The sequence below is a fragment of the Lactuca serriola genome, chromosome 9 (assembly GCF_051521515.1).
Source record: "Lactuca serriola cultivar US96UC23 chromosome 9, Lser_US96UC23_V15, whole genome shotgun sequence".
In the NCBI taxonomy this organism is placed as follows: domain Eukaryota; kingdom Viridiplantae; phylum Streptophyta; class Magnoliopsida; order Asterales; family Asteraceae; genus Lactuca; species Lactuca serriola.
Window position 1 is genome coordinate 211,923,062 of NC_136416.1, and position 15,429 is coordinate 211,938,490.

Genomic DNA, 15,429 nt, shown 5'->3' on the forward strand with positions numbered 1-15,429 from the left:
GCATCCCTTGTAGCAACTCTGAAGGGCCCACACACATCCATGTGTACAAGGTCCAACAAACCTTCACCCCTGTCACAAGTACCTGTGAAGGGTGACTTTGTCATTTTTCCAAGTAAACAAGACTCGCAACTATCATCTGACTGGAGGTCAAATGATTCCAAGACTCCAGCCTTTTGGAGTTGGCCTATGCGCTTCTTGCTAACATGTCCAAGACGACAATGCCACAAGGATGCTTTATCCAAGCTATCAGAAGAATCAATATACAACACATTATTTCCTAAATTGTCTACAACATTCACAGCTTCATCTACACCATCACAAGGTATTGCTTTAAAGTAAAATACATCATTGTAATAAACATTAATAGCACCATTTTTATTATCAAATGAAAATGTATAACCTTGTTTGTACAAGCCATGAAAAGAAATAATATTTCTCGCCATTTCGGGTGAGTAACAACACTTATTCAAATCTAACATTAACCCATTATCAAGCAATAAAGAATAAACTCCTATCTTGGTAACATGTGATGCTTTCCTGTTGCCCATGACTAAGTTTATCTTCCCATGCTCCACTTGCTCACTTCTTCTTAGTGCCTACAAATCAGTACAAATGTGAATACCACATCCTGTATCAAGCACCCATGAATTAGCATTAAATTAGTTGTTAGACAATATTGTGTAAATACCTGCATGGGTGGGTTTAACCTTCCCATCCTTTACATCTTGCAGATATTTGGCGCAGCTTCGCTTGAAGTGTCCCTTATCTTGGAAATAGAAGCACTGTGCTTCCTTTAGGTTCGAAGAAGGAGTAATGGGACCTTTCTTTGTCCCACTTGAAGAGGAACCATCAAGAGTCTTACCCTTGGTACCCTTTGAAGGGTTTTTCCTCTTCTTACCCTTCCCTTGCCCAATTGCAAGAACAAGGGTTGTTAAAGGAGTAGAAGTAGCAACCGCTTTACCCTTAAGGCCATTTTCAGCTGTCCTTAAGAGTCCTTGAAGTTTGCTAAGTGTGACTTCCTCCTTATTCATATGAGAAGTCATACGAAACTGATCATAACTTGAAGGTAAGGAATGGAGAATGATGTCAATCGCCAATTCCTCAAGGAAGTCAACATTGAGCTTTAGCAACCGGTCAACGAACCTCTGCATCTTCTGCAAGTGACCGGTGATGGGTTCACCATCCTTCATCCTTGCGGTTATCATGGAGGAAATGATTTCAGACCTCTCTTGACGCGCGCTCTGATGGTACCTTTCCATCAGATCTAGGTGCATCTCATAGGGGTAGAAATCTTCATAAGATTTTTGGAGTTTCGGAGTCATTGTGGCCATCATGATGCAGGACACCTTGGTGGCATCCTTCTCATGTGCAATGAACTCCGCAAGCTCTTCTGGAGTAGCAGTGGCTTCATTAACAACCTTAAGCTCCCTATCAAGGACATATTCTTTGTCCTCATAGCGGGTAATCATCCTGATGTTTCTGATCCACTCATTAAAGTTGGATCCATCAAAGATGACCTTACCACACAAGTTCATTAGGGAAAAGGAGCTTGTAGGGTTTGAGCCAGCAACGTTATTGGAAGACATCTAGAATATAAGGAAGATAAGTTTCATTAGATTAAGAGTCCTTAATAAGTCACCCAAATGAAATATTAAGGCTAGGATCCAACAAACTATTTATAGGTGGAAGAGGGATGCCGTAATCCACACTATAAAATATTTGAAGGTAGGTAAATGACGATTTATCAATTTCCACCATAAGAACGAAATATTTTATTATTAGTTTTTATTGGTTTTGAAACTCCTAGATCTTTTGAGATACATTGAACTTTTCAATGGCATGTTTGAATCTCGAATGTGCCCTCTCAAGTTTGTGACTGGGATGCCGAGGATCACAAACAAGGTGTGAATAACCATACAAATTGACTTGGTACCCTTAACAATATTACCTAATCGATGTGCCGGTTAACCACACATGCTCCACCGATCTATAATAAAGTCAAGTTACCCTTTGCCACTCTTACTAGTCCATGTTAGTGTGCCGGTTAACCACACACGCTCCACTAATGACTTGGTAAGGTACAAAGTGTAATTTTATGGGCTAGCACCAATTTCACATTTTCCTAAAGTAACTAAGATTGGGAATTTATAATGCATAGTTACTTTATAATTCATTATACTTTTAATGAGAATTTAAAGTCATATCCTACCCGTTCGGCTAACGACCCTCCACCGATCAAGGAAGCGGTGGGTGAGAGTGGACACCCATTAAGTCACCATTTTATAGGCAACAACCTTATACCCCCTTATAGACCGACTTCGTGAATAAGGCCTACTAACGGTAAGAATGACATATTCTTATACATATCTATATAATAAAATTATAATAATAGTATAAGTGTTGATTTTTAAACTTTTTAAAAATCTAAGGTTTAATTTGGAATTAAAGTATTAGAGTGTAAGACTTTTCAAATTCCAAAACTTGAGGGCAAGAATTGAAACTATTCCAAGTCTCTTTAATTTGTAACTTATGAGTTTTAATGGTTCATAAAAATGAAGACTCTTCATTTTATGAAACCTCTTTAGTTCTTTAATCACAATTAAAAGAAGTGACTTTTGGTTATCCATAACTTGAGGACAAGTTATGGACACCATCAATACAATTAAGATCAAGAACTAAACACACATGGTGGTTACACATAATTCCTATGATCTTCTAAAAACTCATAAGAACACAAATTCATGTCAAGCAATTTCAAGAAATCATATGAACATATATAATACTTTGAAATTGTTAAAGGTTATGTAAAATGGATTAACATAATCATTATCATTTTGAAAAACAGATTTTACAAGTCCAAAACAGATTGTGATAATGATTCTAATCCATTTCCAGCAACAAAACACGAAAAGACTGCCCAATACGCACCTACTCGTCGAGTGCATGATCCTACTCGACGAGTCCTCCCCATGAACTCGGCGAGTCCAGTCGATAGTGAGCAGTTTTTTCGATTTTCAAGCAGTTTTGCATCAAGTATACAGAAAACAATCCTAGGCTCTGATACCACTGATGGGTTTTGAGCATTCTAACACTTCCTAAGTGTACATGCAACCCTAATAACCTTGAATCTATGTTTTCTCTATATACATGCAAATTTCTTTTTCAAGGTTATATCCTAACTAGCATGACATGGGGATTACATAAAATATAAAACTAGTAGAAATACATACCTTGTTATTGCTTGGATTCCTTCAAGACTTTGTGAGCCTAGCACCCCAAATGTTGTGCCTCAAATGCTTCACACAACACCACAAAACTTGGAATAACTTGAGAAAATACTTCTAGCTATCAAAATTGGTTATGCCCTCTCTAGTAACCTTACTAGCACCGATTTCACTAGCCAAAGGGTCCCTTTTATAGTGGTGTCACAATTAGGGTTTTCACATGAATACTCTTAATTGTCATGACTCCTCATTTCTCATGACCCATGGGTTTGTAACTCCCATGGACTATCCATGGAGCTCTAAATGGTTACATCCATAACCCATAAACCATGGATCATTAATCCACCATAAAAGAATTGATGATTGTCATAATCAACCCTTATATATTTAATTAGTCTCACTTTGTAACGCCTGTGTTTCGGGCTTGCCATTTGTAGCAATGTAATAGTCTAGGTTAACCTCTGTAACCCGTTTTGAAATAATAAGATTGTATTATTTGAGTATTGTGTGTTTTGTGCTTAATTGCTTAATTATGTGGTTTGATTAATTAAGAATAAAAATAAGCGTCAAAATTTAAGTGTAAAATAAACTTAATATATTTGGTTAATGTTGTAGTAGTTGAAACGAGGTTTCCGAATATATATAGAACGCCCAAATCTGACTTCGTATGAGGAAGTTATGATTTATCGAAGTTCCGGCTTAGCGATATACAGCCTGTTTTACTCGATTTGAGATCGAGCGGTTGTTAGCCGAAGCAATCTAAATGAGAATCGAAGATCTCATTGTTGGTATTGAAACGATAAAAAGTTAGGCGAGAACGGACGTCAAACGAAGAAGTTATGAATTTATAACGAAAGTTTCTGTCCCGGCCTATTAAAAATAATTAATAAAAATAAAGTCAAAATTAGCCGACGGAGTCTAAACGAAAGTCGTAGAGCATGGTCTCACCTTCGCGTGGATATAAAGAACATCGAAAACGGAGTTCGTATGAAGAAGTTATGAATTTCCGAAGTTTATTAATCATTTTGTATTTAAATTTAAATCAAAATTCGGAAGCATTATCCGAAGGAGTCACCGATCTGATCCAAGGTACGCCCCGCGTACTCGAGTACGCCCCGCGTACTCCGAGGGATGTCGACACTAGCACTCGAGCACTTCGGATACGTAAGCAATGACGTTTTGGGCAGTACGCCCCGCGTAACGCAGTACGCCCCGCGTACTCCGAGGCTCCAGCCTCCTATAAATAGGATGCGAGGGTTCCGGGTATTTTTGCCAATTCCCTCTCGTTTTCGTGTCGAAGCTCTGCGCAAAAACCCCCGAAGCTACCCCGAAGCCCCGGTATCATACTCTAGCCCCGAGGCAAGTCCCGAGATCCCGAAGATCCCGAGAAGCGCGGTTCCCGAGTCGAAGCTCTGCCCGCGAGAAGTTCGATTTTCGAAGAGATCTTCCAGATCTGCTGAGGAATACTACTTTTATAAGCCGTAGTGCTGTCCGATCATCTTCTGATCAAGTGAGTGTGTAGTTATTTTCTTCTAATACAATAATACGAAGTATTTTATATAAAAATACGTGCTATGTGTATATATTTGGTGGTGTTATGTGTGAATGAGTATTCACTCTCTTCTATCTTATAGATCTGCTTATTTCTTTATGAGATACGTGTTATGTGTGTGTGTGTGCCTCATCTGTTATGTGATATATGTGTTGATTAAAGCATGCTATACAGGTTTTCTTTAAACTATGTATACAAATGTATATTTTTATCTACTAATATGTTGGGTAGAACATGGGTAGACCGTTGGTGTGTAATAAACAGATGAGAGGCCTCGTTGTTGTTTGATTGAGTCATCTAGCGGAGTTTAGATGACGACCACTGGCTATTCTAGACAGTCTTGTGGAAACATTAGCAGGTTCGCCACCTGTAGGTGTTAATGAACTTGGGTGTTCATTCGCTGTACTCCATCCCCCTCATGGTTGCCTTATTTGACTTATATTGCTGAGGTACCCCCGAAGCATGTGTTGTCGCCCCGATGAAATATTCTTAGACTAGGTCCCTTATGTTAGTTGTTTTAGGGACATTAAAGTGAGAATAACGGGAATGGGTAATTGGGTTATTGTTGGTTGGTGAAAATTAAATATGATATTTATTGTGGGTTGAAAACCCTATATGCTCACCAGGCTCCCAAGCCTGACCCACTCAGTTTTAAATTGTATTACAGGTAGTGGCGGAAGGGCATGAGATGGATGAACCATCAAGTTGTTTTGTTTACAAGTCTGCATATGTTTATATTTGTTATATGACTTGTAATGTATTCGTTTATGCTTATTGGTCTGAATCGGAACATGACACCCCGAGTTTTGATTATAATGAAAATACATTTCTTTTATGAAATGCTTCGGTAAACAATGTTTTATCATGTTTTGTTTTTGGGAACAAATTCCGCAACTCTTTCAAATCAAAAGGATTTACTCTGAAAATATTTAAAAGCATAAATGAAAATCGGTCTTTGCTGGCCGAGATTTTGGGGATGTCACAGTTGGTATCAGAGCATTAGTTTAAGCGAACTAGGAATTTGTAGGATTTCTAGACTTAAACTTAGAATGCTAAGTGAAGTTTTGAGATGTGTGTCTGTTGTGATTTAGACACGAGCACTAGTTTATTTTAGGAAAGTTGCCTAAAATGCTTTATGTGCTAAATGTTATATGTTGCCATATATGATATTATTTGTTCGGATCTATGGTCTGTTGCCGACCGGATCTAGAAACCTTATGTGTGTAGGATTCTAAGCGTACGTCTACGATATTAGAACTAGCATGTAAACGTTTCGGAGTGATAAGGATGATTTGAATATCCATCATGATTGAAGATCTAATTTCACCTTATTCGGTGTAGATCAAAATGGTGAGAACAAGAAGTGGAGTTGGAAATGCTGACGAAAACAGGAATCAACCACCAGTGATTGAGCCAATACCTGTCGTAGCAGCAGCACCTGAGCCAATAACCATGGCTGGTGTGCAATTGATGATTCAGACGATGTTGGATCGTCAGATGGATGAAACTAGACGGTTGCTTCAACAAAATCGTGAAGAACTGTCGATTCGTGTGGAAGAGCCTGAACTGAATGAAGGGCACTCAGAAGGAGGAAACTTCAGTGGGTCTGTTGGTCCAGCCAACCCACCGATAGTTAGGCAAGATAACCATGATGGAAGGAATGATGGAATGGGATGCAAGTACAAGGACTTTTTGACTTGTAAACCATCGACCTTCAATGGAAAGGAGGATCCGATTGGGGTTATGGATTGGATCTCCGAAATGGAGTTAGCCTTTATGACATGTGGCTGTAGAGGCAAGTTGCAGACTATCTATGCCGTGCGACAATTCCGAGGTGGAGCCGTTCGTTGGTGGAACACTCTAGGGAAGACCTTAAGCCCTAGCGAGCCACTGCAATTGTCATGGGCAGAGTTCTTGGTGCAGTTTAAGCGCAAGTTCTGCTCGGCTCAAAATCTGTTGGAGTTGGAGAACAAGTTTCTGACATTGACGAAGGGTAGCATGTCAGTAGATGAATACACCAATAACTTCACCGATAAGATGGAGTTTGCCTTGCGTATCGTTCCAGACGAGCTGACAAAGGTGGATCGGTATGCGAAGGGACTTCCATGGGAGTACGAGGTGCCAGTACGTCAGGCACTTACTCTAGAGGCAGCTATCTGGGCTGCCAAGTCTGTGGAGAACATGATAAAGGGAAGAACCACCGACAAGGTTGAGGTTGGTGAGAAAAGAAAGTTTGAGGGAACATCTGGTTCCGGTAAACGAAGCAAATTTTCGAAATCTGATTCGAAAAAGTTTGGAGGAAAAGGAGGCGAAGCGAAGTGGTGTGATAAGTGTAAGAAAAAGCACTTTGGGAAATGTAGCGAGGATGTGACCTGCTACAAGTGTGGAAAGGTTGGACATTTTGCCAATGAATGTCCGAACAACAAAAGGATGTGTTTTGGTTGCAATGAAGAGGGGCATATTTTGAAAGACTGTCCGAAGAAGAAGGAGGCAGCTAGGCCCAACATTCCACCAAAGCCGAAGGCGAGAGCCTTCCAGATGACACTTGAGGCTGCGAAAGATGAAGCTGATGTCGCTTCAGGTACCTTTCTCGTAAACGAATTGCCTGCTCATATATTGTTTGATTCTGGAGCCAACTACTCCTTTATTTCGCATGAGTTTGGTAGAAAGCTAGCTTTGCCTGTTGATAGACTAAATAATGCTTTATTAGTCGAAGTAGCTAGTGGCAAGTTTGTACCTGTTAGTCATCGTATGAAAAGCATCTTAATTGATCTGAATGGGAATAAGTTTCACGAGGCGTTATTGCCTATCGAACTTAATGGTTTCGACATCGTCTTGGGAATGGATTGGCTTAGCGCCAATGATGCCGAAATTTTGTGCAAGAAGAAGATAGTTAAAGTAAACCCGCCTGGGAAAGATTCGTTTATGGTGTATGGGGACAAACGCAGAGTGAATTCTGGAATCATTTCTCTAATGAAAGCCAGAAAGTGTTTGACCAAGGGATGTACATCATATTTAGCATTCGTGATTGATGCTAAGAAAGAAAAGAAGGTGATGCAGAGTATTCCAGTGGTGTGTGATTATCCGGAAGTATTTCCCGAGGATCTTCCTGGATTACCACCTGATAGACAAGTGGAGTTCAGAATAGACTTGTTACCAGGAACCACGCCAATAGCAAAAGCACCTTATCGATTAGCACCGACGGAGATGAAGGAGCTGATGATGCAACTTCAGGAGTTATTGGACAAAGGTTTCATTAGACCTAGTTCATCGCCCTGGGGAGCTCCGGTGTTATTTGTAAAGAAGAAAGATGGAAGTATGAGAATGTGCATCGATTACAGAGAGCTGAACAAGGCAACAATAAAGAATAGATATCCGTTGCCGAGGATTGATGACCTGTTTGATCAATTGCAAGGTTCGAGCTATTTCTCGAAGATCGATCTTAGGTCAGGATATCATCAGCTAAAAGTAAGAGAGCAAGATATCGAGAAGACTGCATTCAGAACTAGATATGGACACTACGAGTTCTTGGTTATGTCGTTTGGACTAACCAATGCTCCAGCAGCGTTCATGGATTTGATGAATAGGGTTTGTAACCCGTTCCTTGATAAATCTGTGATAGTGTTCATAGACGACATTCTGATCTACTCGAAAAGCCAGGAGGAGCATGGCAAGCACTTGCGAGAAGTGTTAGAAGTTTTGAAGAAGGAGAAGCTTTATGCGAAGTTCTCCAAATGTGATTTTTGGATTCGTGAGGTCCAATTCTTGGGTCACGTGGTCAACCAAGAAGGGATAATGGTTGATCCAGCGAAGATCGAAGCTGTGATGAAGTGGGAACAACCGCAAAGTCCCACGGAGATTCGAAGCTTTTTAGGATTAGCCGGATATTACCGAAGGTTTATCCAAGGCTTTTCTTCGATTGCTACTCCATTGACAGCTTTGACCCACAAAGGAGCTACTTATGCTTGGAGTGAGAAGCATCAAGAAGCATTCGAGAAGTTAAAGAAGAAGCTATGCGAGGCACCGATACTTTCTCTACCCGATGGAGTTGAAGACTTCGCTGTTTATAGCGATGCGTCTGGTGTTGGATTGGGTTGTGTTTTGACCCAAAGAGAAAAGGTGATAGCATATGCGTCTCGACAGCTGAAAGAGCATGAAAAGAATTACCCTACTCATGATTTGGAGTTGGCAGCGGTAGTTTTCGCTCTGAAAATATGGAGGCATTACCTCTATGGCACGAAGTGCAAACTTTTCACTGATCATAAGAGTCTCCAATACCTCTTTAATCAGAAAGAATTGAATATGAGGCAACGACGCTGGCTAGAATTACTTAAAGACTACGACTGCGAGATACTTTACCACCCCGGTAAAGCTAATGTTGTTGCTGATGCTCTCAGTCGGAAGGTCAATCTTGAAAGGAAAAGGCCAAGAGCGTTGAGAATTGAAGTTGTCTCGACTATTGTGGAAAGTATAAGGAAAGCTCAAGAGGAAGCTTCTGAGAAAAATGACCGAAAGGAGGAACGTTTGGGTAAAACGTTGGTGTTTGGTACTAACGGTCATGGACTGAAGGTATTCCAAGATCGTATTTGGGTACCTAAGTCAGGAGGAATTAGGGATCTTTTGATGGAAGAAGCTCACAAAACCATGTACTCAATTCATCCGGGTAGCACTAAAATGTATAGGGACCTGAAACCCTACTACTGGTGGCCAACGATGAAGCTTGATGTTGCAAAGTATGTGGCTGAGTGTGTGACTTGTGCGAGAGTAAAGACACAACATCAGAAACCTTACGGGAGTTTAGAACCATTGCCTGTGCCTATGGGTAAGTGGGAAGACATTGCTATGGACTTTGTCACTAAACTGCCCAGAACAAAGAATGGTCACGACATGATTTGGGTGGTCGTTGATCGATTCACTAAGAGTGCGCATTTCATAGCGGCCAAGGAGAAATGGTCTATGGAAAAGCTTGCGAATTCTTACGTGAAGGAAATTGTGAGGCTTCACGGTGTTCCGTTAACGATTGTATCGGATCGTGATAGCCGTTTCACCTCAAGGTTTTGGAAAAGTCTACAAGAGGAAATGGGTACCAAGTTATGTTTAAGCACAGCTTACCATCCGCAGACTGATGGTCAGAGTGAAAGAACAATACAAACACTTGAAGATATGCTGAGAGCATGTACCTTGGAATTCCTAGGTAATTGGGATGAACATTTACCGTTGGTAGAATTTTCCTATAATAATAGTTTTCACTCGAGCATTAAGATGGCACCTTATGAAGCTTTGTATGGACAGAAGTGTCGTACGCCGTCTTGTTGGCTTGAGGCTGGGGAAAAGCAGTTTATGGGACCGGAGTTGGTTCATCAAACTGCTGAAAAGTTGAAAATAATTAGGGAAAGAATGTTAGCAGCTCAAGATCGTCAAAAGAGCTATGCTGACAAGAAGCGAAGACCGATGACTTTTGAGGTTGGAGATTCGGTTTTGCTTAAAGTCTCGCCGTGGAAGGGACTTATAAGATTTGGTAAAAGGGGAAAGTTGAGTCCAAGGTTTATTGGACCGTTTAGAGTCCTTCAGAGGATTGGGAATCAAGCTTACAAGCTCGAATTACCCGAAGAACTGAATGGAATTCACAACACCTTTCATGTGTGTTATTTGAGGAAGTTCACGGGAGAAGTTCCCGATATAATTCCAATTTCTGAATTGAGAATTGATGAGAACAAAAGGTTGATTGAAGAACCAGAGGCAATTGTTGACCGAAAGACTAAGAAGTTGCGACGCAAAATGGTTGGGTTAGTGCTTGTCCGATGGAAACACACGAATGGGCCGAATCTCACCTGGGAGACGGAGAGTGACATGTTGAGTCGCTATCCGCATTTGTTTGTTGATGTGTGATTCCGGGGACGGAATCATTCTAAGGTGGAGAGAATTGTAACGCCTGTGTTTCGGGCTTGCCATTTGTAGCAATGTAATAGTCTAGGTTAACCTCTGTAACCCGTTTTGAAATAATAAGATTGTATTATTTGAGTATTGTGTGTTTTGTGCTTAATTGCTTAATTATGTGGTTTGATTAATTAAGAATAAAAATAAGCGTCAAAATTTAAGTGTAAAATAAACTTAATATATTTGGTTAATGTTGTAGTAGTTGAAACGAGGTTTCCGAATATATATAGAACGCCCAAATCTGACTTCGTATGAGGAAGTTATGATTTATCGAAGTTCCGGCTTAGCGATATACAGCCTGTTTTACTCGATTTGAGATCGAGCGGTTGTTAGCCGAAGCAATCTAAATGAGAATCGAAGATCTCATTGTTGGTATTGAAACGATAAAAAGTTAGGCGAGAACGGACGTCAAACGAAGAAGTTATGAATTTATAACGAAAGTTTCTGTCCCGGCCTATTAAAAATAATTAATAAAAATAAAGTCAAAATTAGCCGACGGAGTCTAAACGAAAGTCGTAGAGCATGGTCTCACCTTCGCGTGGATATAAAGAACATCGAAAACGGAGTTCGTATGAAGAAGTTATGAATTTCCGAAGTTTATTAATCATTTTGTATTTAAATTTAAATCAAAATTCGGAAGCATTATCCGAAGGAGTCACCGATCTGATCCAAGGTACGCCCCGCGTACTCGAGTACGCCCCGCGTACTCCGAGGGATGTCGACACTAGCACTCGAGCACTTCGGATACGTAAGCAATGACGTTTTGGGCAGTACGCCCCGCGTAACGCAGTACGCCCCGCGTACTCCGAGGCTCCAGCCTCCTATAAATAGGATGCGAGGGTTCCGGGTATTTTTGCCAATTCCCTCTCGTTTTCGTGTCGAAGCTCTGCGCAAAAACCCCCGAAGCTACCCCGAAGCCCCGGTATCATACTCTAGCCCCGAGGCAAGTCCCGAGATCCCGAAGATCCCGAGAAGCGCGGTTCCCGAGTCGAAGCTCTGCCCGCGAGAAGTTCGATTTTCGAAGAGATCTTCCAGATCTGCTGAGGAATACTACTTTTATAAGCCGTAGTGCTGTCCGATCATCTTCTGATCAAGTGAGTGTGTAGTTATTTTCTTCTAATACAATAATACGAAGTATTTTATATAAAAATACGTGCTATGTGTATATATTTGGTGGTGTTATGTGTGAATGAGTATTCACTCTCTTCTATCTTATAGATCTGCTTATTTCTTTATGAGATACGTGTTATGTGTGTGTGTGTGCCTCATCTGTTATGTGATATATGTGTTGATTAAAGCATGCTATACAGGTTTTCTTTAAACTATGTATACAAATGTATATTTTTATCTACTAATATGTTGGGTAGAACATGGGTAGACCGTTGGTGTGTAATAAACAGATGAGAGGCCTCGTTGTTGTTTGATTGAGTCATCTAGCGGAGTTTAGATGACGACCACTGGCTATTCTAGACAGTCTTGTGGAAACATTAGCAGGTTCGCCACCTGTAGGTGTTAATGAACTTGGGTGTTCATTCGCTGTACTCCATCCCCCTCATGGTTGCCTTATTTGACTTATATTGCTGAGGTACCCCCGAAGCATGTGTTGTCGCCCCGATGAAATATTCTTAGACTAGGTCCCTTATGTTAGTTGTTTTAGGGACATTAAAGTGAGAATAACGGGAATGGGTAATTGGGTTATTGTTGGTTGGTGAAAATTAAATATGATATTTATTGTGGGTTGAAAACCCTATATGCTCACCAGGCTCCCAAGCCTGACCCACTCAGTTTTAAATTGTATTACAGGTAGTGGCGGAAGGGCATGAGATGGATGAACCATCAAGTTGTTTTGTTTACAAGTCTGCATATGTTTATATTTGTTATATGACTTGTAATGTATTCGTTTATGCTTATTGGTCTGAATCGGAACATGACACCCCGAGTTTTGATTATAATGAAAATACATTTCTTTTATGAAATGCTTCGGTAAACAATGTTTTATCATGTTTTGTTTTTGGGAACAAATTCCGCAACTCTTTCAAATCAAAAGGATTTACTCTGAAAATATTTAAAAGCATAAATGAAAATCGGTCTTTGCTGGCCGAGATTTTGGGGATGTCACACACTTTGATCACCAAATTAATACTAGATTAATACTTGATCAAATACTAATTAAACAATACTATTATTAATATATTAGAACTTATAATATATTAATAATCATAAGTGCCATATTCTCTCATTTAGTCTATCCAAGTATTGCAATGCCATGCAACCCAAATGGACCATGCCGGGTCGTGTCAAGTACATACCAAATAAAGTTATGGACTTAGACACTATATCCAACAACAATGACATCTAAGATCATAAACACAAACTTTTTGGCAACCATTAGCCGATTTGTTTTATACTCGAACCTCAAGGGGTACCGGTACATGGAAATGATTTGATGGAGAAAATTTTAGATATGGGTGAAGAATGGTTGGGTGTTTCACATTGGTCATGGTGAAAATAACCTTTGATCATTAACATTTGATACGAAGACTCCTATTAAGACTGGTATATCTCTCAATATGGAAGAGTCTATCACTCGCATTTGAATTTTCGGTCACTTTCTTGTGAAAGTAGTATGAAGTGAAATGACCGTCAATTCCTTTTCCATTTTCATATTTCATCTCATCTTCTCCTGAATTCACTTTTCAAGACAAATTAAATTTTTTGAGATAAACATAAAAAATAAAAGTAAACTTAGCACGCTAAGAAATAAAAATAAATGTAAAATACGCTCAAAAACATTATTTTTGGACTTTTGATTTTTCTGAAAAAGAAATCAAAACATAAATGAAAATATTTTTGTATTTTTAAAATTTTTAAAATTTTTAAAATTTTTTGTTTTGTTTTGTTTTGCTTTGTTTTTTTTTAATTCTCCCCCTAAATTTGTGCATATAAGAAAATGTGAATAAATTAAACCATAAACAAAAGTAAAATATAAAATATAATTTTTTTAAAATTTTTGATTTTTCTAATTTTTTGTATTTTGATTTCTCCCCCTCAAATTTAGCATGGGGAAGAAATAAAATAAATGCGCTAAATTAAAAGAAATTTGTCTTTGAAACGAATCATTTTAAGAAAAACTCAGGAGCATCGAAAGAATTCAAAGTGAAAGTCAACAATTGAAGACGCAAGCAGCAACGATGTAACAACGAAATTTTTAAAACAAAATTTTCATTTTCCATCAACCAAGTTCATATAAAAATGTTCTAAAATATTTCCAACAGTAGTTTTTGAAACACAACATATCCCCAAGATCATAAAAATCAAACTCTCTCTCTCTAGTGTGTACGAGTCACGCCGACGACTTTCCACGGTCCTCGCTAGTACCTGAAACACATAACACAACAACTGTAAGCATAAATGCTTAGTGAGTTCCCCAAAATACCGCATACAACACATACACCACTCAAGGCTATAATACGACCCTCTGTTCGATGTGTCTCAGCGAAACCCTCCAGTCCTGTAGCTCGTTGGACCCTCTGGTCCGGTCATAGCTCGTTGGGCCCTCCGGCCCGGTTTGTATCGTTGGACTCTTCGGTCCGGTCTATAATCATCATACAGCATACATATAACACATAGCACATAATCTCATACATAACACATAAGACCCTATGGTCAACATATAATACTGCTCTAGGTACGTACAGTGAGAAGACCCACCTCGAGTGTCTCGGTAAGTCTCTGACTCGGTAGAAATATGATCTAGCCTCCGCCTAATCACATAAAGCAAATACTCTCATAAATATAACTATGCTCAAACCTTCCTTAACACCTTCAGAAGGGTCAAAGACCATTTTACCCCTTTCTTGGCTTAAAGGCCTCATTGTTGACCAAACCCTAAAAGTCAACAAAAGTCAATGGTCAAACTTTGACCCGACTCGTCGAGTGCACTTAGGCGACTCGGCGAGTCTACACGTGTCCACTAATTCTTTAGTCCCGCTTGGCACGTCGAGTTCCTCCTCTTGCTCGACGAGTCACCCCTGGCCTGAATCGCGGGGCCACCCCGATTCAACTCGCTGAGTCTCAAGAACAACTCGGCGAGTTCCGCCTTGAACTCCAGTCCTCAAATCCCCTTATGAATCACTGAGTTATTCCCCCAACTCGGCAAGTCTACCCACTAAGTGGTTTACGGGAAACCCTAACCCTACTCGCCGAGTATGAGCTATGAACTCGGTGAGTTCATGCCATGCACAAACTCCACAGACCTCCTGAGGTCAGATCTGTTCCATTAATCCATAGATCTGATCTTCCCAAGCATGATAATCACATAAATTTTAGACCTTGACACTCAAATAGCATCTATATGGTCTTACTTGGTGATTTAGTCCCAAAATAGCATCCTAAGTTCATGACTCCCAAAATAACTCCAAAAAGCCCTAAGGGTTAAGGTCTATGGACCTCTTTGAGTCCAGATCTAAAGCATGAACTCGAGAAGGGACCAATTGCTCCACAAATCCATCCCTAAAGGGGGGGTTAGAAAACCCTAACTCTAGGAATCAACACCAAAACTGAAGAAGGTCCGAAAAATACCTCAAGATGAAGTCTATGAGCTCTGAAATCACCAGAATCACACCTCTTTCAGCCTCCTCTTGCCTTGGTTTCCTCCTTCTAGAAAATGCTCTAGATCTCTTAGGGTTTCTCTATGGGGTTTGGTAGCCGCAAATG